Source organism: Leucopleurus acutus, assembly GCF_964270905.1.
Source record: "Leucopleurus acutus genome assembly, chromosome: 11".
Taxonomy (NCBI): domain Eukaryota; kingdom Metazoa; phylum Chordata; class Mammalia; order Artiodactyla; family Delphinidae; genus Leucopleurus; species Leucopleurus acutus.
This window is the reverse complement of record NC_139152.1, coordinates 13,505,227-13,533,101: the sequence shown is the minus strand read 5'-3', so window position 1 is coordinate 13,533,101 and position 27,875 is coordinate 13,505,227. Positions and strand designations below refer to the sequence as shown.

Sequence of the window (27,875 nt, the reverse complement as noted above, 5' to 3'; positions counted from 1 at the left end):
GAGCTTCTGCCAGGCAGAGCTGCAAAATTGTGCTAATTTAACGGTACAGTCCGTTGTTCCGTCCGCTGATACAACCTCTACGACAATGATACAAATATAATCAGGGATATTAGGGCACAGTATGATTCCTTTATTGGCACTCTTGGCAATAATGTGCCAGAAGAATCCAAATATCACTTTGCATATATAAATTATGCGGTAGGTAAATGGAAGTTCATACAGGGAGAAGATTAAATATCTACACACCTAACGCCACGATGAGCCTGAGGTAAGCAGTCACTGGATAAGCAATAGTACTACTATACATTATTAGTATATTAGATACCAGAGGAACAATTTTGCTTTTATTTACTTTCAGGAACAGTAAACAGATCCTAATGAGGCAAGCCAGTTTTAATGCTGAAGGTGGATTTCTTCTATATCAAGCTGAATTGATATGAACTCCAACTTCTCACAGACACAGTGAGTAAATCTGAAAATATACAGTTAATTCTTAACATGCAGTCCTTAACCTGCAGTCTGAAAGGAGACTCGGACCTTGGGAAGCAAGAGGTGAAGGCAGTAGTTTTTAAAGGTCATGCGGTTAAGCAGTGGCCAAACAGACTAGAAATCCCATTTTACACACCCTACCCAGTGCTTTCCCAGCCTGGGCATAGAGACCTAGTATAGCAAAATACTGTAATAGTGACATCCAAATGACTTTAGGAAACTGGGTCTTTTTCTTACACATATTCCTTACTCGTACTGTTATATAATTTTTAGTTTAATAAAGACTATATATTTGCTATGTATAGGTGCTAAGACACAGAGCTTTTTATTTGCATAGATTAATTGCAATTGCACCATTTTTAAAATACAGCTTAGCTAACTGCCTTAGATACTCCAAGCGGTTGGCTACATTTAGATGTGAGGAAGAGGCAGAGTAATTCTTAAAGAGTTCTATGTTTCTTACAGCTGACTTGACTGACAGTCCTTAAGTGCTATTTCTTTCAAAGCAAATATGACTCACAGCCCTTAGGTAGAGTGTGTGCACAGGCTGGAAATATTGATCTGTCCACATCCCAGAAACATTAAGACACAATAGAAAGAATTTTTAACTTAATTCTGAATAATGCAATAGGAAAAACATAGGAACAGTACACAATCGACAATGGTAATGTATCTGTAATGTTTTATAATGTCAAGGATTTAATTTAAACTCGAGAAAAAGAAACTGTGTTTCCAGCCCGAACTCACCCCCTTCAGCTTAACTGTGACAGTTCTAAGAACAGCAGGTGCCTAAAGAAACTTATTTAAAGATATAAATCATGTGAATTATTTAGTCATTGAGGACAAGGTACCCACCTTGTAAGTCACTCTAGTCACCAGCTCAAATTTTACAAATGAGAGGCAGTTTGATAAGTCTTCCCTTTGGAGTTTGCTAATAGTGGAATAAAAACATGCTCCCAATTGCTCCACGGCAACACTGGCCAGAGGTGAATAGAGGAAGAGGCAGTTGCGAAAGGCGGCAGGGGACCCAGAGGTCCCATTTGGTAGATGCTCCCTCCCTGGTGCTTCCTGAACTACTTGGAAACCACTTTTGCTATTTTCCCCTGGTCAGCCTTCTTGCTACAATCATTTCTGGTTCCCACAGAAGGCAGAAGAGAAGAATCAATACTGCTGTGGGTTACAAAACACGAAGTTTTCTCAATTTTGGCTTCAATGGCTCTCCCAGCCCCACAGAAGTGCCCACAGCTGGATTCTTCCTTCCAGCAGTGGTTCAATGACAGGGTTGCAGGCTACAATGCTGTCACTACCTGAAGAGTAGCATTTTCAATTTTTTTTTTTAAAGTTAAGCTTTCTACAAATAGCTCTGTTTCCATTTAATAAATGTATATAATACTTTCCTAGGGCAATAACGATTGGCTTCCACAATTACATTATTTGGGGAGCAAATGTCAATGGATGAGAGAAAAATGGGCTAAAGGCAGAGAGAGCTGGTGAGCATGGGAGGAAAAGGACTGACAGGTCTCTGAAGGACATCTCCTTGCCTGCTGAGTTCTCCTCTTCTCGCCCTCCACCTCCCACCGCAAATCATCGCCACTGTCTCTCACCCACTTCTTTCTCAGAATCTCTCTGGAGTCTGCAATACTGTGCTTATCTCTTGTCACATAGATCAGAGTTATTGCTTGGAAAATTGTCCACTTAGCCTTCAACTGTAGGCTAAGACTTGCCTCCTACAGCGAAATCAGCCCAGTCCTTAGGCAGAGGGATTTTAAGCATTCATATTTAAGTTTTATCTTGGTGTTAAATCAATTTGTTTGCTATCATGACCCTGTGACTAGTGCAGCCAAGTCTCCCCAGGGCTGGGTTCGGGCCCTGAGCCATCTTTATCACTAGTCCTTCACCTGATTTGCAGCCCATCCCTGCAACTAGGTTCTTGACATTCACTACTGAATATCTGAATACCTGTCTCTTTAGATTGTTGCCAGTTCTCTCTACAGGGATGGGGTCTCTGTAGACTCTGTAACTACCTGCTCTGTCTCTGCTTAAGGTGATACATGAGGTTCCCTCTAAGCTTGGTTCATATCGAAGCTGTTTTTCCCACTTGGAGTCATCTCCCAATTTCAGATTCCCTTTCTATATTCACATTGTTGTCTTCCCAAAGCTAGATCAATAATTTAGTTATAAGCCTACAGAAGATCTGAGAGTGTCTGTGGACTCTTGGACCTGACCTTCTCTGGTCTGGTTCAGTTCCACAAGTATAATACATGTAATAAGTAATAAAAAGCATGAATGCTAATAGTAACTTCTCTTTGTTGAATTACTTACAAGGTACTTAGCACTGTGATGTTAAGTATTATTTTAATATTCACAACCATCTTTTAATTTATACAGAGCTGCTAGCCTGGTGATAGGCATAAGGACATCTCTTTCCCAATTACGGAAATACTGTAATACTTTCTCATGGGTTAGTAAATAGCCATGGCCTCAGTCTTCCAAGTGCCCCCCCATCAGACTCCCCAGCTCCCAGGTTCTCTTGCCATCAGCTGCCCTCTCCAGGAACAGGAATTAAAAAGTCGATGCCTTGGACATATATACACTACCAAACGTAAGGTAGATAGCTAGTGGGAAGCAGCCGCATAGCACAGGGAGATCAGCTCGGTGCTTTGTGACCGCCTGGAGAGGTGGGATAGGGAGGGTGGGAGGGAGGGAGACGCAAGAGGGAAGAGATATGGGAACATATGTATATGTATAACTGATTCACTTTGTTATAAAGCAGAAACTAACACACCATTGTAAAATAATTATACTCCAATAAAGATGTAAAAAATAAAAAATAAATTAAATAAATAAATAAAAATAAAAGAATGGCAAAATAAATGCTTCATCTGTAACTTCAAAAAAAACAAAATCAACAAACCATTATTCATCAATGTGGCAAAGAAAAAGTGTTCTGATTTTTACTTCAGAAATAAAATTGGATAAAGAAAGCAGTTATAAAGTTATCTAAACAGAATACTTCCACCTTGCCATTCATGCTCCTTCTAAAGCAAAAATGAATCAGTTATTTCTTTCTCGGCTCTAAAATTCATATCAAACAAAGGGAGGGCTACTGGATAGTAAGATTGGGAAAAAGCTCAACCAAATCGCTGTATGTTCTCTAAGAAAACTGCTTCATTACCTTCTTTATTTTCCTCCTTTCTATGTCAAACATAATCGGACAAACCAACGGCAATTTCTCATTTTTCATTTGCAGCCATGTGGTATAAAAAAAGTGATATATTTGGAGTTGTTCTGCAACAGTTAAGTCTTGGGCAAATAAAATATTTTACTGAAAAAAGAATTTAAAAAAATAAAAATAAATAAAATAAATAAATAAAAAGTCGATGCCTGGCATCTCATTGGTGGCTGCCATGCCATCCTGGTTGCCAAATATTTTTAATATCAGTCCCTGTATGTATTGTCCTTAATCTACAAATTAGAAAAATGAGGCTCAGAGAAGTTTGCTTGCCAAGGCCACACAATAAGGAAATGAGAAAGCAGAGACTCAAGTCCATGTCTCTCTGTCTTCATAGACCATTTTCTTCCCCCCATACCCATAGCTCATAGACACAGAGAGATGGTTCTCAAACTTGTCTGATAGTAAAAGTAAGCTTTTGTCAAAGTTATAGATTCCTGGGCTCTTCCCTTTGGAGATTCTGACCCAAATCAACCTAGTGCTGGGCTAGAATCTACACGTTCAAGGTGATTCTTATGGTTATTCAAGCTTTGGTAACACTGCACTACAGTCCTTTTTCCAGAATACAATTTGAGACGGACTAGAATTATGGTGATATCTGCATGTCTTACGTGAGCACATAAAGCCTTTAACACCATTCCTGAATCATAGAAAATGTTCTTGAACAGAACAGGATATGTGTTTCAGGTAGCAGGCTAGTCACTGCTTGTTTTAGGTTAAGGTGGTGCAGTCCAAAAGTACAGTCACTCTTTGTCATCTCTGGAAACATCATCAGAGATAACCAATAATTAGAATGAAGCAAGATTACAGGTTAGCTTCTCCCAAGCGGTTAGTGCTGAGAGTGGGGAGTGTGTGCTCTGGTCTCAGAACACATTTCTTATTAAAAAAATCAAAAAAAAAAAATTGCAGTTTACAAATAGGTCAAGTGAAAAGGACATAGAAGGAGAGCTGAAACAAAAACAATTCCACGAAAACTGGAGAGGGGACACTGAGTTTACTAAGAAAAACATCCTGGTTCTAAAAATTATCAATTTACCCCAGTAGCATTCCAGAATCTGCTCCGCATTCACCTGTGAATAAAGAACTTAAGGGAACTTAAATGCATGTGTTTATCTGTGGTGGCCATTGGTGTTTCCCCCCGTGTTTGTCCCCATTCTGTAGCCATGTTTTTTCCGGTAATGTCTGACAATGTGGTTTGTCACATAAAGCCTTTTCAGTAGCTTCTCCCTCCTGACATCCTGTCTCTCATTTCTGCTGTTAGCAAAAGCTCATCGTGAAACATAAAAAGATGTCCAGAGAAAAGGCAAGAATCACATATTAATTGCACACGGCAGGATTAGGTTGCAATTCTCTTTCTCAGGAAAAGGCTTAGAAAGAAACAGGAAGAAAAAGAGCAAAATAGATGAGCGGTTGTCTCCAGTCTTCTCTTATAATGAGAATTGATTCATTAAATATTTCTGAGGACGGCGGAGTCATCTAACTCAGTAGAACCTCCTAGATGCTCTTCCTGACATGTAAATCATCGATGATCAGGAGAAACCTACGGTGGAGCTGAAATTTACTACCACAGGACATGGCCCAAGCTGGGCTGGTTCTCTTCCAAGTGACAAACCCTGCCAACCGCTTAAACACCTGCCACAGTTAACAGTACACAAACTCCTTTAGACAACTGAGAAACAGCTCATCGGATAAACCAATAAGTAAAATAAAGTGCAAAATGTACCCTCAGCAGAGGCTGATAAAATAAAACATTTAAATAAATTTAACTGAATGCTTCCAAATGGCACATCCGACAATGAGAGGAATGCACAGTGGTGAAAGCCATGGAGAGAAAAACAATATTGAGCCATTTTTCTATAATTCTAGAAAGCTGAACCCATATCTAACTGCACCCTCATCATCTACAAATAATGTAACTTTCCACTCTAGAGTGAAGAAAAATGAAATAAAATAGAACAATAGCAACAACAATAATAATAAAGCTTAAAATTACATGGTACAAGGGACTTGGAATAGGAACCCTGTCTTCCCTTATTTATTTGGGTGAACAATAAAGCTTTTCTTCGTTTACTTAGTAGGTTTTTTTTTTTCCTCCAGTACTTAACACCTGTATGAAAGTTCCTGACTTAAGAGGTAGGGCTTAGCTAATGAGGTGTGTCAACACGACTGGAAGCCCATTTCTAAATGAAAATTGCACTGTGCTGTGAGTACAATCCCTTCGGGTTGAAGAGAGCATTTATAAAGCAGCAGGGGTGGTAGCCCGGGCTTTCTCTGTAAGAAGGGGCTGGTAGGGTTACCACAGCTAGCGGAGAGAGACGCTGAACTAGAGCTATGGGCTAAAGTGATAATTCTCCTCCAAATTAGTCATATTTCTCCAGGTTACCTTCATAGATAGCGAGCAAAGGCAGATATAATCCCTCTCCTAATTGTAAACCAGCACCAGACTAATTATATTTCCATTTACCCCAGATACTCTAAAATCATAGGCTTTCTGTTTGCTAATTCCTCTTATTCATGGCTTTATGGCTCCAGAGGAGGCTTTGGGGAGTACGAATTGAAAAACAGTGAAGCCGGTTAGTTCCACATAGACATTAACTATGAAAAAGTAATGGAATGAAGGAGAAAAGGGGGAGGGAAGAAAAAGCCTCGTATTTAGTTCAGACTGATTTCAGTCAAGACTGCAGAAGGATTTGAGGTCTTGCCACATATGCATGGGAGTCAAGGTCACAGCTGCAAGAGGACAAAGCAATGTTACAGACACCCAGCCTGTGTTTCTTATCCAGTAAACAGAGCCATTCTGTGATGAGCTCCACTCCCTTTGTCTTAGAATGTGTTTTATCTGTATCCTAGTTTTTATTTAACATCTATGTAATTATGAGTATTTTTATGTCAACTCATTAACATTAGCTTGGGAGGGACCCATGCACCAAAGCTCTTGGGATAATGCAGAAAATCATACAATGTTGGAAGCTGACAAGTAGGATAAATTCCTCTTATTCATGAATAAGAGGAAACAAATCCATTCAAGTCTTTCATTACTGTTACCCCCATGCTCCTTTCCTCAGTACTCACCCTGTATGATGCATGTGGTTCGAGTCTGTGTCAGGGGAATGATAACATTAGAATATTATATAATTGTATGCTGGGAGAAGGCAGTGTGTGTGCGCGCACACACGCATGTTTGTGTGTGTCTGTACTAGAGAGAGAGAGAGAGAGAGAGAGAGAGAGAGAGAGAGAGAGAGAGAGAGAGAGAGAGAGGGAGAGAGAGATCAGGCTACATAATTCTTGATTGAAAACAAACACTCTTAAAACCGGCTTGAAGGCTTTATTTATCTATAGCTTTCTGATGCAAGTAAATAATAAAAATCTTTCAAGCTATTGCCAAGATCACACAACTTTTGTCTCCCAAGTATCCCCCCCCGCTCCGGCCACAATTAAAACGGGGATCATGGCACCAATATGGTGATGTCACTATCATGAAAGGCCAGGCATTATCTTGGTCTTTAGTTGAGGAATGTTCATTGCTGGTTCACCAGGTCAGTACGGGTTCCCAGGGTAGAGGAAGAGAAGGAATTAAGGTTGAACAGGGCCAAGTGAGCAAACTCTCTGATAGCAAAAGTTTATGCCCTCCCTTGAAATAGGGGCATTTACGGTGGACACATATTACCCCAAGGCAGCGTGCAGCCAGAATTTGATCCTCCACGACTACACATCAAGGGATTTAATGGTCAGCTCCTCTATATGATAAGACTCACATTTATGCCACACATTGACCACACCCACAGCCTGGAAGAGTTCCTTGCATAAATGAAGTGCTTAAGCAGCATTGCTTGCAATCATAATCAAGAGAAAATTTAATAATTTTCTGTGAAAAATTTTGCTTTAAAGCAGACAATTTGCCTGTGTTTTTAGTTTCTTGGACCTTTTTTAAAAAGTTTATTGTATTGAAGTGTAGTTGATTTATAATGCTGTATTAGTTTCTGCTATACACAAAGTGATTCAGTTTTTTATATATATATATATATAGATAGATAGATAGATATAAATTTTCATGGTCTTTTCCATTATGGTTTATTACAGGATATTGAATAGAGTTCCCTGTGCTGTACGGTAAGACCTCATTGTTTATCTAGTCTATGTATAATAGTTTGAATCTGCTAATCCCAAACTTCCGGTCTATCCCTCCCCCACTCCCCCCACCTTTGACAGCCACAAGTCTGTTCTCTATGTCTGTGACCTTAGACCTTTCTTATCCAGGTCAGGAAACATTGAGGAATTGAATTTAAATTCAAGGGTTGCCTGGTAAATACCGTTGGCCCTCCGTACCCACAGGCTCCACATCCATGGATTCAACTAACTGCAGGTTGAAAATAATTGGAAAAAACTCCAGAAAGTTTTAAAAAGCAAAATTTGAATTTGCTGCATGCTGGCAACTATCCGCATGGCATTTACATTGTATTGACTACATTTAGGTAGCATTTACATTGTATTAGGTTTTATAAGTAATCTAGAGATGATTTAATGTATACAGGAGGATGTGCGTATTATGTGTTAATATTTCACCATTTTATATAAGGGCCTTGAACATGTGGGAGTTTTTGGTATTGCCAGGCGTGGAGGCTGTCCTGGAACCAGTCTCCCATGGATACCAAGGAATGACTGCTTGGAATCAGAGAAATGAAAATTGTGTATTCCCAAGAGATGATATTTTCATCAAGCTATGAAGACTCATGAGTCATTCTTCTCCACTGAAGGGTTCTTCTTGCCAATTTTCTCACATATTTGTGTTCTCTAGTCAAGTTACCCTCTTTCTTTTGAATGTCGTTCTTCCCCTGGAAACACATTCATTTATCCTACTTTTTTTTCTGGATGCTATAAAAATCTTATCGTTTGTATTTATTATCACCATGTTCCCCGTTTTTGTTTAATCATCATTTTTTCCTGCCTATCTCTAGAATATTCTCCCAACTAACTTGTTGATTTTTTTTTTTTTTTTGCAGTACGCGGGCCTCTCACTGTTGTGGCCTCTCCCGTTGCGGAGAACTGGCTCCGGACGCGCAGGCTCAGCGGCCATGGTTCACGGGCCCAGCCGCTCCGCGGCACGTGGGATCTTCCCGGACCGGGGCACGAACCCGTGTTCCCTACATCGGCACGCGGACTCTCAATCACTGCGCCACCAGGGAAGCCCCCTAACTTGTTGATTTTTAAGGTCTAGCTTAAGACCTTTCTTTCTTCACCTACCCTGCTGATATTCTGATTCAGTCTGATACACAACCATCACATGTAAGGCAGTGAATTAACTACTAAGTGGATATGAACGTTTGTGAGATATGGTCCTGGCTTTCATCATTCAGTATCAGTGTCACATTGATGAGCCTGTTATACTACTTTAGAGAATCATAGAGTAGGGTAACCATGTGCACTAGGTTGCTGCATTCACATCCTGCCCTAACATTTGCTAACTGTGTAATCTTGAACATCAATTTACTGAACTCCTTTGTGACTGTTTCCTCATCCATAAAATAGGAATTTTAATAACAGCTTCTACTTGGTGGGGTTATAGTGAGAGTTAAATGAATTAACGTGCTTACATTTCTTAGAACAATCGCTGGCAAACAAAACACACAAACAAAAACAATGTGTTTGCAATTATTATGCACTACTTTCTCAACTGTTAAAACCTTCATATTTACTTCTTTTCCACTACCCGTAGGCACAGAGGCATCTAGTATATTATCATCATGTGGGTGGTCTTCACTGTCACCTCCTTTTCTGACTCTGTTAGTCATGGAGACATGGATGGTCCATAATACTTCCTCGCGTTCATTCGTTCAGTCATTTGCTCACTAAAAAATATTTATTGAGTCCTTGCTCTATGCCAGGCTCATTTAACTTTGGAGATACAACAATAAACAAGATAGGAATAAGCCACCTGACCTCATGAAGCTCTTATAGAAGAGAGAGGCTTATACAAATGAAATTAAAAAGAAACAAGAAAATTACAAGAAAATTGTGATATAAAGGCTATGAAGAAAATGAAAGGGCTGATTATTTGTGATCACAAACTTGTGACTCATCATGAGCAGGGAGAGAGCATTTCAGGCTAATGAGACCAGTGAAAAGGCCCAAGAAAGAAAACAACCAAGAAAGAAGCAAAAAGCCTTGATATTTTAAGAAGTAGAATAAGATCCTGTGGCTGTTAATGATATGGGAGACGTGACAGAAATCTACTAATGGGAGACGTTGGAAGCCATGGTTAGGAGTTTGGATTTTACTCTTATCAAAACAAAAATCAACTGAACGGTTCTTTTTTTTAAAAATTAGAGTGGAGTTGATTTACGATCTCTGTGTTGAGGGTAGAACAGATTGTAGGGGCAAAAAATGCAAACTGGAGTCCCATCGGGAGGTCACTGCCATTGTCAAGGCCACGTAGACAGTGAGAGATGGACAATTTAAGGTGTATTTTGGAGGTAAAGCAGACCATCTACCTGCCAAGTAAATGGGTGAGACCTTAACACTGAGAAACCACTTTCTCAGGAAGCCAAGAAGCGAGGCAGGTAGATAGCACTTCCACAGGGTGGGTGGGGGCAGGGGTCATTTGGAATCATTCTGTTTAATTAAATTATAAAGAATACAAATTAAGACAAAAAATGTATCCCAAATCTAAATTTACTAACAAACGATCCAAAAGCCCTTTTCCGGACAGAATTATAAAGTAGGTAATGTTTGTCTTTGGCTTTACAATTCATACTTTAAAAAATATTGTTAATAATTTTTGAGAGCTTAGTATAAACGAAATGCCCTTCATTCATTTTTCCATTTAATTCACATAACAGCCCTTTAGGCATTTACTATGATTATGTCCAATTTTATAGATGTGGTAAAATTGCATCTCAGTGAAGTAACTTTTCCAAGATGAATGAGCCAGACACAAGACAGCTAGCATTCAACCCAAGTGACTGACACAAGAATCTTAATTGAACCACTATTTTACAACCTTGATGACATCACCTAACTCTCTCACTCTTTTTCTGTCACACACACACACACACAACACACACTCTCTCTCTCTCTCTTTCTCTCTCTCTCTCTCTCTCTCTCTCTCTCTCTCTCTCTCTTCCCTCAGAGAGAATCTATTACTTTCAGTCTCTCCAAATCTACTAATGACCTCCCGAGTTTTGATAAATTACATCTTTCATTTCAATAGTAGAACCACTAATTGTGAAAATCAAGCTTGAGCAAGGCAGTAGAAGAGATACTTCCTGAAACAGAGCAGGCTTATGGGGGCCTCTGATAGCACATCATAGCCGGCGCTGTGGGTAAGTGAGGCCTTAGCACGGAAAGGATAAATGATAGATGATTTGGAAGAAATAAAGGACAGGAGTGTTAAAATGTTTTAGGGCAGGGGACATTCAAATAAATGCTATTGGATGATTTATCTTCCAAAAGGTGTTATATTTACTGCTGAAACACACCTCCATGTCTGCCAGAAATGTGGCCATAAAAAATCTATGTGGGGCTTCCCTGGTTGCGCAGTGGTTGAGAGTCCGCCTGCCAATGCAGGCGACATGGGTTCGTGCCCTGGTCTGGGAGGATCCCACATGCTGCGGAGCGGCTGGGCCCATGAGCCATGGCCACTGAGCCTGCGTGTCCGGAGCCTGTGCTCCGCAACGGGAGAGGCCACAGCAGTCAGAGGCTCGTGTACCGCAAAAAAAAAAAAAAAAAAACAATCTATGTGTACAAAAAATTTACACTGTAGCGAGCTGACCTCCACCTTTCATTTACTAAAGCCACCACCTTAGCTGCGAGAACGCATTTCCAACTTCCTCTTAGACTTCAACACCTGGATGTCCCCCAGCACCTCAAGCAGGATTTATTGAAAATTCGGCTTGTTACCTTCTCTCCGACATTTAATATTTGAAATCTTAGTTAACACACCATTTCAGCAGTTGCCAATACCATCAACTTCAAAGGTTTCATAATTGACTCCCTTACTCTCCCTCAGCTCTCCAATTCCAATCCAAAGCAATAGCATATACAGACATTTCTTCTCTCAAATTATCTCACACATCTACACTTCTTTACCATCTGCACTGTGACTCATGTAGTTCAAGTCTTCCACATGCCTCAAGTGCAGTATCTCAGACCAGTTTTCTGAAAATCAGAATTGAGGACAAAGCCAAAGTGCTAACACTTAATACTGAGGGGAAGAGTGAGGGGAAAGAAAAGGCGAGGTGGAGAAGAAGGAAAAGGAAGCACAAGGTGATCTGTTTCCGAACTGGCACAGTTTCTCAAGGAAATCCAGGTGCTTCCTCAGTTCCACAAGATAGAATGAAAACACGGTTAGGAAGAATCTATGGGAGAAGAAGCATAAGCAGATTTTCTTCAGATCCTGTCTTCCATCTCTTATTGGTCAAAGTCTCCTCCTCTGGGCTTTAACTTTCTTACACTTCCATCTTGGTTTCTGGGTCCCTCTGGACAACTACTGAAGAAGTTGGAATCTCCAAGTACCCTCTCAAGTAGGAACTAAGCACTAGAGCTACTCTGGCTCCCCAGCTGCAGCGTGTAGCATGGAGGTTGTGCCGAAGCCCAGCCCTCACCTCCTGGGGAAGGTGTAAACAACTGGAGGTTTGGGACCATAAAGTTACTCAGAACGTAGCACGACATGGTGTGAGCAGTTGCTAGCAGCAATCTGGACAGAAAAGAAGGCAAATCACTGAGACTGGGGTGGAGAGGCAAGTCTGGGATTACACAAACCGTATCTGTTAAAGTTTACTAGGTGATACTCAGCTCTGCTCACAACCTCTAATAAAGTACAGGTCTTAGATGTATAGAAGATGTCCCCACTTCTTCCCCAGAGGGAGGTACAAATCCAGTCATCTAAGATCGTGCTTGTTGCCATCTCCTAAAAGAGCTTAAAGAAGGTTAGCAGCCCAAGCTACACTCCCAGCTGCTATAATGACATTTATCATATATTTCTCTCTTCTATCCATTTTAGATTTTCCTCTCCCTTGGCCAGAACTCCAGCTGGTCTGTATTTCTTACCTAGTGAGTGACCTAGCCCTCCTTTCTGGAAGTGTCTGAGCTATAGCTTCCTTGTCCTTGACAGGCTGCGATCGCTACCACAGCCTGTTCAAAATTATCAGAGGGCACACAGAGCACCAAGGGAAGATCCAGTGAATATCGTCCATTCCGAACATGTTCCTTCCTGCCTTACTTCTGTAGTAGAAGCTCTGGCTCCTGAGAGTAAAGAGTACCATTTACCTTGACCTTTAGAGTAACTCCTTTTTGCCTTCTCATTTATGGGCACAGAAACCCCAGAGGGACCAAACAGTATTTACAGCTTTCAGTTCTAACCTCATAGAGCCTACATGTTTCTAGGATAAGAGGTAAATGAGAGAAAGAAATGCAGTGCAAATAGACAAATCCTTCTTCTGTCCTTTTATTCTTCATCCTAAACATTCTTGCTGTAAGGGACATGACTCCATATACTGGTTTTTATCACCTCAAATATACTGCCCTAACCCCTCAAAGATTCCTCTAAGCTGATGCCTTAACGGAGGCTTCAATGGCTGTTCCACATTTTGTCAAGCTGCCTACTTATCAGCCATGGGGAAGACACAAGTATTTCATGGGAATGAGCCCGATGCTGTACCTCCTTTGCCCAACAATGGCTCTCTTAGCCCAGGGCAATATTGTGTGTTGACCAGGTCAACGGTCAAGGCTTTCTGTAGAGGATTAAAATGTATGCTGCCATGGGCATTGCAGGCAGGAAAAACAAACCTCTACAGTTGACCATTGAACAACACAGGTTTGAACTGCATGGGGCCACTGACATGTGGATCTTTTTTTCAATGAATTCATACTACAGTATTACGTGATGTGAGGTTGGGTAAATCCACAAATATGGAACCACAGATACCAGTGGTTGACTGTAAAGTTATATGTGGATTTTCGACTGCATGGGGGTCAGCACCGTAATGTTCAAGGGTCAACTGTATTAGTTTTCTATTGCAGCTCTAACAAATCATCAGTCACTTAAAACAACACAAATTGTCTTACAGTTCTGTAGATCAGAAATCTGCCGTGGATCTCAGTGGGCTAAGATCAAGGTGTTGGCAGGGTGCATTCCTTTCTGGAGATTCTAGCCGGGGTTGGGGGGCTGCTTCCTTGCCTTTTCCAGTTTCTAGAGGTTACCTTGGTTCATGGCTGCCTTCCTCCATCTTCCAAGACATCGATGTTGAGCCGAGTCCTTACACCATCATCTCTCTGGTTCTCTCTTCCAATCCTCTCTTCTACTTCTACGGACTATTAGAATTAACATTGGGTCCACCTAGAAAACCCAGGAAAATCTCTCTATCTTAAGGTCAGCTCATTAGCAACTTTAATTTCCCCTGCAGCTTTAATTCTCATTTGCCATGTAACCTAACATATTCAGAGGTTTCAGGGATTAGGGTATAGACATGTTTGGGGGAAGGCATAGCATTGTTCTGCCTCCATACCTACATCCAGAATAATGTACTTGGTTGAACCACATGAAATTGTCATCTATGTAAGACAAAAATGGTCATATATTGACAAATTCATCTGCTTCAATCTATTATCCGTTCTGGTAAGGATAAATTACTGCCTCCTCCAAGATGAAAGATGTTCGATGTCATTGACCTGCCACCATGTGGCTGACTCTTCTCTCCAAAAAAATAGTGGCATACAAGGGCTGTTAGTCATTGCTGCTAGTGGATTGTACATTCAACAGTGCCGGTGCTCAGGTCTGGTCCTGACTGTATCACTTCCATCCTATGACGATTTGCTGCTGTGTCCATTTAACATGTTGATGCGTGAGATCCAGAAACACTCAATTCATGAGAGGTAGCTCTGGTCCCATTCTCATTCGCTGTCCCGTGATCAGCAACTCAGTCTCTATGAGGGCTCTGAAACATCCAGGGAGCTATTTTTAAAAAGAGAGAGTAGCCTCACTCCAGAACCCTAAAGGTCTACACTGCTACTCTTCTCCTGTGGAATCCTTATTCACCATGATGTTTACCTCTAGCACTGTTGAAAATAGTGGGTCAGATGGTCTAAATGGCAGGGTAGCTTGTCTGTAGCCTGCACCTCTGACATGCCATCCTTACACTCTGCCCAGACATGAACTGGCAGATTTCCAAATCACCTTGATAAATAAGTAATGTATGCTGCATTCCAAATCCAAAAAGACCCATCAGGTACTGGGCCTCTTTCTTAGTGATAAGAGGTACAAGGTACCTTCTTCTTAGTGATAAGAGGTACAAGTCATTTATTAATAGTTTTCCCAACATGTCCCAGACCAGTAGGTCCCTAAATGCTTCAGTGATGTGTCAAGCCCCTGAATCTTCCTGGGGTTTATCTTTTTCCCTTTGTCACATATGTGCTTTATGAAAGCATCCAGGCCACTTGCCACCTCTTGTTCACCAGGTGCAGTTAACATGACATCATCAACATAGATGAGCTGCATGACAGCCTGAAAGAATGTTACAATAATCCAGTTCCCTGTGTTATGACAGAAAGGGGGAGAGTTGTGAAGCCCCGCAGAGAACAATGAAGGGTATATATCAGTGGGGATCTAAGAGCATTCATCAAATCAACAGCTGCATGCCGCATGCCAGAGGCTATGCTGATCTACTGCAGTAAAGAACTTTCATGTGGAGCCACTGCTATTGGGGGTCCCAGTTCATGGCAATCCTGTCATGATCTATATGGTTATTGCAGAAGCCAGATGAGTGAATTGAGCAGGCAGGGGTTAGGACATAATTCCACTATCCCTGTATCCTTCAACTCTTGAATGAAAGCTCTAAACTCTGCAGTCCCTCCTGGGATGCAATGTTGCTTCTGATTATAGGGACTTCCACTTGGTCCTTCCAATCATAATGGACCTTACTCCACACATCAGAGAACTGATGAGAGGGTTCTTCCCACAGCTAAGCATATCTATCCCAACTATACCTTAGCGGGGTGGGGAAACAACAACCACAGGTTTTATTCACGGACCCACAAAACCGACTAGGAAACCAGCAATTCAATTTTCACCTGCCTTCCATAAACCCCCATTCAAACTAAGGGATGATAATCGAACTTCACATCACATCACATATCTAAGATCCTTGAAAACGTTTTGCATTCCCCTTGCACTGTTCTCTGATAAATGGGCACACGATCTTTTCGGAAGGTTCAGAGGAGTATTTACTGGATATACTCTTGGTGGTGTTGCGAGGTCTTCCCTCAAGGTGATGCAGTCTTCACTTCAATCAATGGGATCTGTGTCTATAAAATGACTTAGATTTGGAAACTGAATGAGGGCTTCAATCTTCCATTATAGCAACTAACTTCTACTTGCCAGCTCTATCTTACTTTTATTTTTTACTACATAAATTGAGCAATACCTCTGTTAGCTGTTCCTATATCTCATTCTCAGGATTACCATGACCTATTTGCCTTTACCACAGATCCCTGCAGGAAAATGAACCCTGATTGTCATGACTGATTTGCTACATTTACTTCCTATTCTGTAATTAAGTTCATTTTATCTCTGATTGTTAAGCGCTGTCACTTGGCTCCTGACATTCTGAAATCGCAGCATCCTTACAGATAGCAGGGAATCTAGTTCCATGGCCTATTTTACTGTCAACCCCCAGCTTGCAGAGAACAGCCACCAGTAAGTTTCTCCAAGATTTTGGTGTCCTCGCCAATGAAGTCCTCATTACCTTAGGGAAGGGAATATCCTCATGTTTACTCCCCTGCCCAGTCCTTCCCAGGGACCAAAGTCAAATGGTGGATCTTACCTACCAAAACTACTTTAACAATCCACTCCCTCAGCCTTCCCTCACTTTCCTCAAACGCCAAGGAAGTTCTGGCCTCTCCACTTCATTTACTATGGCCCATTATCATGTCCGAGCTTCTAGGAGTCATCCTGGCAAAATCCCGGAACCAGCCTCAGGTGGTCTTGATTCAACATTGAATCCTGAGTCACTGCTGAGTGCCCACCAAGTCAATGGATTTTTTTCCATATTCAGATACCTATTCCATATCTCAAGTCATTTATATTATCCTAATCCCTGCTAGATAAGAGTAACAAGTTCTTGTGGTCTTTGTCTTTCTGAAATAGGACTCTTACTTCCCCACCGAGGCTGTGTTGAGACTCTATCGGGGTAATGGGCGGTTACCAGCATTAGAGGGGTGGCGATCGCACATCTTGAGGAGAGCAAGCATTCTCTCACATGGCAACCTTTTACCTGAGGTCACTGAATGGTCTTTGGACAAACGGAGGCTGTTCTCTAAACAAGAAAGAAGGGGCTTCTTCTGTCACCCAGAAGCGTTTACAGGAACTGTTGGGCTTACCGTTCTCAGGCTTGTCTACTCAAATATCTCAGGGGCCCACTCTTTCCCTATCGGACATCTAACTTTGACTAGGACCCCTGACAAGGCTGTTTAGTTAGTTGCCTTCTTTGCAGCGCTGCTTCATAACAAGATCTTAGGCCTGATTTACAGCACATTCTGTCATGTGGCTACATGAGGTAAGAATCTCCTTTCAAGCTGCCTGTGGCTTTAACAGTGGGTTTTAGCTTGGCAAGTAGGTGCCCTAAGCCTCTCAAAGGTAGCTATCCTACACAACAGTCCTTATAATTATCAATGCTCCGGTGTAACAGCCACTTCCTTTCCCAATACATTGCTTTTCAGATGCATCCTTTTTCCAATTAACTATAGGAGTGTCAACCACTGTGATGTCACTGGATGCTAAGGGTCCTTTTACCTTCAGACCAGTGGGCAATTCAACTTCAAAATTCCATTCCAAAAGTCTGCTTTCTGGTATCACTCCTCATAGAGTTGTCTCAGCCTATCCCAGAGATTAAGGAAAAAATATGCATGCTGGTGTTTCATTTTGGTTTTGGGAAGACAAGGCAGGACAGTCATAAGAAAGTGAAGCAAGAGATGAAACAAAGCAAATATAAGGTGAGCTGTTTACAGTATCTATCACCAACAACAGAAAGTCACAGAAAACCTGCAGCAGGGCTTCCCTGGTGGCGCAGTGGTTGAGAGTCTGCCTGCTAATTCAGGGGACACGGGTTCGAGCCCTGGTCTGGGAGGATCCCGCATGCCGCAGAGCGACTGGGCCCGTGAGCCACAACTACTGAGCCCGCGCGTCTGGAGCCTGTGCTCCGCAACAAGAGAGACCGCGATAGTCAGAGGCCCACTCACCGCGATGAAGAGTGGCCCCCGCTTGCCACAACTAGAGAAAGCCCTCGCACAGAAACGAAGACGCAACACAGCCAAAATAAATAAATAAATTAATTTTTTTAAAAAAAGTAAAAAAAAAAAACCTGCAGCAAACTTGCAAGACTGAATAACACCTCTGCTCAGAGCCTGTCAAAAAGAGGAAGCAGTGTATCTGCCAACTCCTCCCTGTCTAATGTCTTGAACTGGACAAAACCCTATGTGTTAACTCCCTATCCTTCTGGGTTGTGTTACCTGCCCCCCACTGGGCAGCTGCAAGTCAAATCTCCTGGTGTAGTTGGTTCCCATTGCAGTAGGTGCAATGCAGCTTAAGCCAAAAAAACAAGTCCTTGCTCCAGGGGAGGCTGAGCCAACTGGTGGTGTTAGGAAATGAGATGACTGGGGCTGTGGCAGAGGCTCGTGAGTCTGATAGCGGCATGGGCGGGGCTGCTAAGGGCCAGGATCTAGTACAATAGCCATTTCAACAGCCTCCTATGACCTCTTCTCAAGTCTATCCTTGTGGTCAGTTATTTTTTCTCAAACATAACAATCACCCACAAGTTTTTTTGAAATATTAAAACTTCTTTATGCCTTGCAGCCTGCTCAAGACTTTTTCCTAATCTATCGATTTTCCCCAATCTTTTTTGTAATCTACTTTTTTTGAGTGCAAGGTGTTGTTCCTTCCACCTGGAATGCCTCCCCGTCACCAACCTGCCTGTATCTGATGGATTCCAACTCTTTGATCAAGGCCCCTTACAAATGATAGCTTCCCAATAAAACCTTCTAGGACACCCAGGCAGAAGACATCATTTCCTATTCTGTGTTTCCTAGTAACTTAGCCTAGACCTTAAGACCCAAGTCAAGTGACATCTATTCAGAAAAAGATAGCTGTGACTTAGTAGAAAGGGCACAGGACCTGGGTGGTCTGGGTTGGAATCTGTATTGGTTTGCCATCAACTGGGTGGCTTAAACAACAGAAATCTGCTGTCTCATAGTTCTGGAAGCTAGAAGTCCAAACTCCAGGTGTCCATAGGGCTGGCTCCTGTGACAGGCTCTGTGCCATGCCCTCATCTCCATTCTGGTGGTTTGCTGGCAATCTGGGGAATTCCTTGGCTTGCAGAAGCATCACCTCAATCTCTGCCTTCTCCACAAGGCATTTTCCCTACGTGTGTGCCTGTCTCCAAATTTCCTTTTTGTAAGGAAACCTATCAGGCTAGATTAAGGGCCCATCCTACTCCAGTATGCCCTCCTCTTAACTAATTACATCTGACATAATCCTCTTTCCAGAGGGTCATATTCTGAGTTCCTGGGAGTGGGAACTGCAGCATATGACTTTGGGGGGACACAGTTCAACTTGTAACAGAATCCCAGGGACTTTAGGGAAGTCTCACACATTTTCTGGGCCTCATTCTTTTTATTAAAAAAATAGGAATAATGATACAGATATGAGACCTAGATTAAATGAAGACCAATGGCAATATTTAAAAGCTGCTGGGGGCTACCCTGGTGGCGCAGTGGTTAAGAATCCGCCTGCCAATGCAGGGGACAGGGGTTCGAGCCCTGGTCCAGGAAGATCCCACATGCTGCCGAGCAACTAAGCCCATAAGTCACCACTACTGAAGCCCTCGTGCCTACAGCCCGTGCTCCATAACAAGAGAATCCACTGCAATGAGAAGCCCACGTACTGCAACGAAGACCCAACACAGCCAAAAATAAATAAGTTTAATTAATTAAAATAAATAAATAAAAGCTGCTAGATGGAATAGCAGAGAAAGAGAAGGGAGCAAAACAAAAGGAATTTTGCTTAATTATTAGAAAAGAGTGTCTGCATCTGGACAACTCACCATTTTAGAGTAGGATGTGGGGTTAAAAGATTAGTCAGCAAAAAATAGAGCAAGAGTATGAGATACATGAAGAGTTCAGAGTAATGAGTTCCTCATTCATAAGGAGTGTTTCTTTAAATAGTGAGGGGAGAGAATGCAAAATCTAGAGCAACAAAGTAAGAAAATTAGAGCACATCACATGGTCTCTCTGCGTCTCAGTTTCCACACCTGAAAAAATGCTTATCCCCCCACAGATATGAGAAGAGCACCTTGAGAGGGAAACTATTGCTGGAAATATGTCAGCAAATGTAGATTAGCACCATTTATTCAAATGCATGTGTTTCTTTCATGCTCATCTTTCTATTTTTTTCATACTTATTTTTCACTATACAAGTACTGAATTCAAACTTTCTACCTGTATCCACAGATATTCTTCTCTACTCCTAAATAATTTTCTTTTTTAAAAAACAAATAGTATTTCTTTGTAAAATTTGTATTATGGAAGTAGGAGACAAAAGTCTTGAGAGTCAAATTCGTTCTCAGAAATCGCTGGCATTGAAAATACTTTGTATTCATTCATTGAAACTGTTGGAAAAATTGTACATTGGAATCCCCAACAAAGGCATTTTGCATTATTCACAATGTTTAAATGAGGCTGTCAATCTCATCACACAATAAATAAGGAGGTTATAATGGTTTTGCATAGTCGCAGCTACTAATGCTTTTGGCAGAGATTTCCTAATCTCGATTTAAATACTTAGAAGACCCTCAAACGTGCGCATGCGCGTGCACACACACACACACGCACGCACACACACGCACACACACGACAGAGAGAATAAGAGAGATTCTTCCCACAGTCCTCCAAGGGATCACAACTCAACATCTCTCTACACTTCACTTTCCCCTTGGATTTTCAAGTCTCTCACAATCAACTCCACGAAGCACTCAGTTTTGTTCTCTGTAATCATTATTTATGGTCTTAGATTATGCTACTTGCTGTAAGAGGAGTGAGAGGAAAGACCAAAAGTTGAATACAATAAGAATTTCTTGAATCTCTTATAATCAAAGAGATTGAAAACATATATGTACATAAATAATTATAAGACAGAAGACACCATAGAGAGAAATAAATTATGATGTGTATTCAGATGAGGAAAAAATCCTACTGCGGATGAGAGTGAAGGAGGGCAAGGAACACCTTCATAGAGGAGCAGCATTCGGAAAGGGCTTTTAGCAATGAGCAGTATTTTTAGAAAAGATACAGAAACAATAAAGAAGTCAAGTTTGATTAAGTTGAGTATATTTGTGGAGTAGGGAGAGGTGAAGTTATGTGGTTGAAACATATAAAATGCTATTTTTATAAGTCAAAATTTTATGTTGGGGTCAAGCTATAGAAGATCTCAAATGTCAAAATAAGGAGTCTGAGTTTATTTTCTCAAAAAATTGGGAGATCTTTGAGAGGAGAGCATAAATGTGCATTATTTTTAAAAAGATTTGCTTGATAATTTCAGCTTAAGCTGAAAATAGGAAGAGCGGTTGTGAAGCTCTTGCAGTACTGGGTACCAACTAAGCCAAAGTTCCACCAGAATTCATGCCATTCAACAACTATCTCCTCTTTCCTGCACCTACTTTCTATCCCCTGTACATTCCTATTTAGTCAACATCCTTCACCAATTCCTTTGGCCTCACCTTCTATCCCTGTCCAGGCATAAGTATTCTTGCCTCTTCACCTGGTTAGGCAAAGCCCAGCTCAGCAGGGAGATAGGGTCCATCTGTCTGAACTTGCAATAACAGCTATCATGCTTATTCCATTCTACCAGCATATCTGTTTGCATGTCTCTCACTTTCCCATTTCATCACGCTCATCTGAAGGGCAATCGTAATGCATTATGTATGTACCTAGGGCCTAGCAGGGCAGCTGGCACATACCAGATGCTCCATAAATATAGTTCAGTGAGTACATTTCTCACCATATCAACTTAGGGAAAAAAAATTGATTGCTATATTAAAACCTTCCGTGACCTACTACTCAACATTCTGAATAGCATGCCAATAGTTTGTGAGCCTTATGGCCTGGGTTTTCTGGGCTATCCTCAAACCAAAATAGTTTATAATTTTCTGAAAAACTTTAATCCCTATGATATCATTTCATAGAGCCATATTTAATGCATTTTTTCAATTTTCCTTAGGGCTTATCAAATGCAATTCTGGTCACATATAGGTGCCCAATAATATGTTTATTGATTGATTAGATAAACATTTCAGGAATTTTAATTACCAATCAACCAAATAAGTACGTTATATTTTTCAAACCATGTGTCCTACTTTCGTGTCAAAAACAACTACTGTATTTATAATTTATTCTAGATAAATAAGCACTTAGATACCAAGTGTTATGTTTCTTTCAACATTCTTGAGATGTGAATGCAACTAGTTCTAGCTCTTAAGACCAGTCTAAGCCCCGTTTGCAAACCTCCCAACAAATTTGACTCTAAAAGCTTTGAAGAGAGATATTTTTACTGAAGGTTTGTTGGCAAAACAAGGAGATTTGTTACCTTACACATTACAGAGCATGAGTTTCTGAAAAATTTATTGTTTCTTTTCCACCCCAAAGATCCACCCCTTAGAGCAACTTCTCTCTTTTCTACCCCACCCACAACCCTCTCATATGAGACTCAGTCATTTTGGGTTTTCTCACTCCATTCTCTGACCATTTTTCCCAGCCTCCTACCCCTTGTTTAGAAAGTTTTCCTACAGGGGTTTTCCCCTCTTCTTAAGTAAAGTAATTCAGCCTCTCTCGGCTTATCCAATATTCCTCTCCAAAACCACCTAAGCAGCAAAGATGCTTCTTCCTGGTGTGGATGGGGATAAAAACAAGAATTTCAGAGACGTATTTAATATTTCCCTTATAATATTGTCTCCCAGAAGCACATTTAATGCCTCTTTTAAATTTTCCTTAGGGCTGGTCAGACACAGTCCTGGGCACATTTAGGTAATCAATAAATATGTGTTTATTGATTTGTTAAATACACATTTCAGAAATTTGAATTATCGGTCCCTCAGAAGCATTTTACAATATGAATCTAACAGATAGTCCTTGGACACCTACTACGTGTGACACCATACTGGGTGCCAAGGGAGCCTTGGATGGCATGAGGAGAGTGCCAGAATCCCAGAAGAAGTTCCCACCACGTCAGCCTATTTATCCCACTAACAAAATAAACTTGGAAATTGACCTGAAGAAGTGATCTAAAAGTCTCTTTAGGCTCGTAATTTTCCAAGGCTCATTATACAGTTTCACATTAGAGTTTTCAGCTCTTTAGGTCAAAAAGTAATAGACCCACCCAGAACAAGCTAAGAACATAAGCAATACTTCGACCACTGTAGGAAGACTCACGCCCCTCTCAGCTCCCTGACTGAACCAGAAAGCCTAACCTGCTCGCATCCTTTCACACTGGAAAGCGTCCTCCGTACATTAGGACAATCTAATGTTAACCAACATTGTGCATTAAACCTAGTTCATGTTCACTAGCAAGGAAATCATTTTTAATGGAAAGAATTCCATTTTAATATTTCATAATGGGCCATTTATTAGTATACAAGAGGGTCAGAAGAACTAATTAGAGACTATTTGAGCAAGTGTAAGTAACATGGTTTTCCCAGGTTGCCAACTGGGACTCCAAATCCCAGAGCAGAATACCTGGTTGCAGATATAGTATCCGATTTTACATACCTGTGGGATTATTTGAGTGCCCCCAGCTCCATTTAAATGTCAGGTTGTGGAAATTTGCTTCAGTAAAGCAAGTTTAAGTCATATCCGTCCTTTTGATTTTTATAGGATCTGAGCATCTAAAAGGCTGCTTCGTTTTGTTTTTTTAAATTAGCTCCATGGCATTCTTTTTTTCATTTTATGTACTTCAGTATAAACACTGAAAAGCAGAAACTTTTCTTTTTTATACAGTCCTGCATTCAGGACAGTAATTATCTGAATTGTTTAATTCCCGCTCCCTTCCTGTGTGCATGTAACACATTTTACCAAAACTTCCTCAATATGAGATCTTCCTAACAGTTTCTTTTTTCAGCAGTTGTGAGGGAAGCTGTCTGGGGAGAGGGAGTAATTTTGGAATTTGATAGCAAAGTCCCTGAGGATATGAAAACTCGCTCAAAATGCATTGTAAAACTGCCTCAGGCAAGGAAGGTATACCCAAGCTCTGAACATCTGGCTTGCAACTATTATTTACATAATGAACTCATTCTTTCCCACCCTCAATATTTACCTCTGGATCCTCTGCTCTCTCCCTCAGGGAACACTCCAGAAAGCAGCTGAGCCATCCTAAGCCAACGTGGGCCAGCTGGTAGCCAGCCTGGCCTCCACTTACCCACTTCACTCTTCAAGTTCAGGTACAAGCTTTGCTTCCTACCTTTATCTTTTATGACTTCCACTTTCATTGTTTCCATCTAAGGTATTCTTTTTTCTGAATGTATTAATTTTTCCTTCAAGCCACAACAAAAACTCTCTTCTTTTCTTCTTTTTTTAAACAATTCTTTAACTAGGATCTTTACTGTCTCTGTTTAATTTTGAACCAGAACTTCAACTCGTAGAAAACAAGTTTAAAAGTCATGCTTATGAGAAACTTACATAAAAGAAATGTTTAAGTCAACTTAAAAACAAATAAAGAAATAAAGCCAAACTTTTCTCCCAGATTAATCTATAAAAACAATGGAATACACAAAACACAGTGGAACAACATGACAACCTGATTCTGAAGTTAAGACATGTTAGCAAAGAAACAGGACTCTCCAAGATAATCTTGGTTAAAAAGAGCAAGGAGGAGTGGGAGATTTGTGTACTACCTGCCGCCATCATTTTTATTAAAGCTCTAATAAGACAATGTGGCATGTGAATTGGGTTACGTAGACAGAATAATGAAAAGAATAGAGAGGTCTAAACTAATCTCACACAAATTAAGCAGAAATTTGAGATCAGTGTGGGGAGTAATGATTATTCAATGAATGGGTCTGAGACAATTGGTTATCTACCAGAAAATTGAATGTTTGCTTTTTAACCCAGGTCATATCCAAAAATTAGTTATCAGTTATAGATTTAAAATAAATGTGAAAGGTAAAAACTATAGATATTATAGAATAAAATATAGAATATCTTTACAAAGTCAGACTACAGAGGATTTCTTAAGCAGTAATAAAACTGGCAAACCATAAAGTAAAAGGTAGATATATCATTACATTGAAACTAAAAACTTGCATTCATCAAAAGGCATAAGAAGTTAAAAAAACAAATCACAAATCACTGATGTAGAATCGATAAGAAAAAGATAACCCAATAGAAAAATGAGCAAAAATGTAAATGGGCATTTCACAGCAAGGGCAACACAAACAGCCCTAAGCATATGAAAAGATGCCTATCCTTACTGGCAATCAGAAAAATACAAAATAAAGCCACAGTGAGAAACGATTACAGTAAGTTCCCTACATATGAACGAGTTCTGTTCCGAGAGAGAGTTCGTAAGTCCAATTTGTTCATAAGTCCAACAAAGTTAGCCTAGGTACCCAACTAACACGACTGGCTATATAGTACTGTACTGTAATAGGTTTATAATACTTTTCACACAAATAATACATAAAAAACAGACACAAAAAATAAAGAAAACATTTTTAATCTTACAGTACAGTACCTTGAAAAGTACACTAATACAGTACAACAGCTGGCATACAGGGGCACATTCGCATCTTTGAAAGTTTGCAACTTGAAGGTTTGTATGTAGGCGATTTACTGTAACTAATTTTGTTAAAAAATAAAACGATGATACATTTAAAAATTAAAATTCAATCAAAACAATGTGAAACTCTAACATACAGGTGGTGATGATTTCAAGTGTAACAGCCACTTGGAAAAAAGTTTATCCAGACAGTAGTAAGGAAAATTGAACATAGACATATCCTATGACTCAGCAATTCCATTCCTATGCTACAGGCTGAATGTTTGTGTCCACCCCCAAATTCATACGTTGAAACCTAACCCCCAAGGTGATGATATTAAAAGGTGGTGGGGGGGCTCTTTGGGAGATGATTAGGTCATGAGGATGGAGCCCTCAGGGATTAGTGCCTTTATAAAAGCAGCCTGAAAAAGCTCCCTTTATCCCTTCTGCCATGTGAGGACATGGAGAAAAAGTGGTCATCTGGGAGGTGAGTCCTCATTAGATACCTCATCAGGTATAAGCTAGTGCTTGATCTTGGGCTTCAGAACAGTGAGAAATAAATGTTTGTTCATAAGCCAGTCAGTTTATTGTATTTTTTGTTATAGTGGCCCAAACAGACTAAGACAGAAAATACCATAGGGAAACTCTAATCTATGAGGCAAGGAGAATAAGAATAAGAATAATTCTTATTCTTAATAAGAATATTCTTATTAAGAATATTCTTAATATTCTTATAAGAATATTCTTAATAGCCCCAAACAGGAAACGACCTTAATGTCCATCAGTAAGACCATGGATAAACCATCCTGTATTCACACAATAAAATAAGACATAGGAGTGAAAGTTATGAATTACTATTACATGCATCACACGAGGCTACTGGCCCAAAGAGCATGACACGTGCCCCGGAGTACTGTGCATGTCCTCCAGGTTAAGACTGGATTAACAGTATTACAACCATATTCCAGCACATGGGAGAGGGGAAGGAGAAGATGAAAAGACAAGCAATTTCCTCTAAGGAAGTGACAAAGAAGTCGCACCCATCACTTCTAATCATACTACCTTGGCAAGAATTTAGTCACATGACTATACAATAGCTGCAAGGGAGACTGGAAAACATAATCTCTAGCTAGGCATCCATGTGCCCTTTTGAACTCAGGTGAAAGTTCTCTTCCCACAGAAAAGAAAAGGAGTAATACGATATTGTAGGTAGAGGTGTAGCCCCCTGTATCAATATCTACCCAATTTCATTCCCTTCACTCTCTCCCTGGAGATAACTTCTATCCTGAATTTGCTGTTTATCATCCCCATTCATATGTGTGTACCCACAACAATTATTGATTTTTTAGTTTTTAACCCTTAGAGGCATGGTATCATCCTGGATGTATCATTTTGCATGTTTTTCTCATACGTCCTTATATTTCTGAGATTTTTCCTTGTTAATACGTGTAGCTCTAGTTCACCCAGTTTGCCCACTGTATAGTGATCATATGTGAATGTAATCCGAGCTACTTATTAATTCTCCTGTTGGTGAAAATTAGGTTGCTTTCAATTTTTCTCCAAAGTCCAAAGCACAGAGAAAGGTGTGAGTGATAGTCCAGGTTGGAGATACCCATGTCCTGAGCTATGTGCTGTGTCTGTACTATGAAAATTAAGAAGACAGGGGAGTCAAGATGGCCACGTGGGAAGACACGGAGTTAGCGTCTCCCCACAACTAGGGCTCCTTCCAGCCACTTGTGGGGAACTCTGACGCCCAAGGAGAAGAGAGGAACCCCAAAGTGAACTGGTAGGACGTAGGGGGACTGAGGGGGGAGGAGAGGTGGAAACCAGACAGGATCGGCGCCCCTGAGGCCAGGGAGATCAGGAGAGGCAGGTGGGAGGGACTCTCTGGGAAGAGCAGGAGAGGAGCGGAGGGCAATTGCCTGGCCCACTCGGGCCGGGAAACCTGCTGAGCTCCCAGGCCAGTACCCCCGTCACAAAGGCCCATCCAGGCCACGTGGGTCCTGGGGGCATAGGAGGGAGGCCAGGGAGATCAGGAGAGGGAGAGAAGCAGAGAGGGCGATTGCCCACCCACTCGGGCATGGGGAGTCTGCTGAGCTCTCAGGCTGGTCCCATGCCCTCCAAAGCCCCCTGCAGGCCACATAGGTCCTTGGGGGCATAGGAGGGAGGGCGTGGAGATCAGGAGAGGCAGGCGGGAGGGGCCCTCCCAGACGGGAGGAGCATTTTCCCCACCCACTCGAGTCCAGGAAACCTAATGGGCTCCCAGGTGAGGTCCCCTGCCTTCTGAGACCAGGGGTGGGGGGCAGGCCTGGGCCCCTTCTGTTCCTGGAGCCTAAGGGCCACCCCCCACAGCCCCCAGGGCCTTTT

General features: G+C 41.1%; 1 long non-coding RNA gene across 1 annotated transcript; it reads left to right on the top strand.

Moving 5' to 3' along the window:
- Positions 1–36: 36 nt before the first annotated feature.
- Positions 37–24,569, top strand: LOC309969075. Its single transcript, XR_014326612.1, has 3 exons — positions 37–268; positions 359–462; positions 24,096–24,569. It is a non-coding gene; the product is annotated as an uncharacterized lncRNA (long non-coding RNA).
- The last annotated feature ends 3,306 nt before the right edge of the window (positions 24,570–27,875 follow it).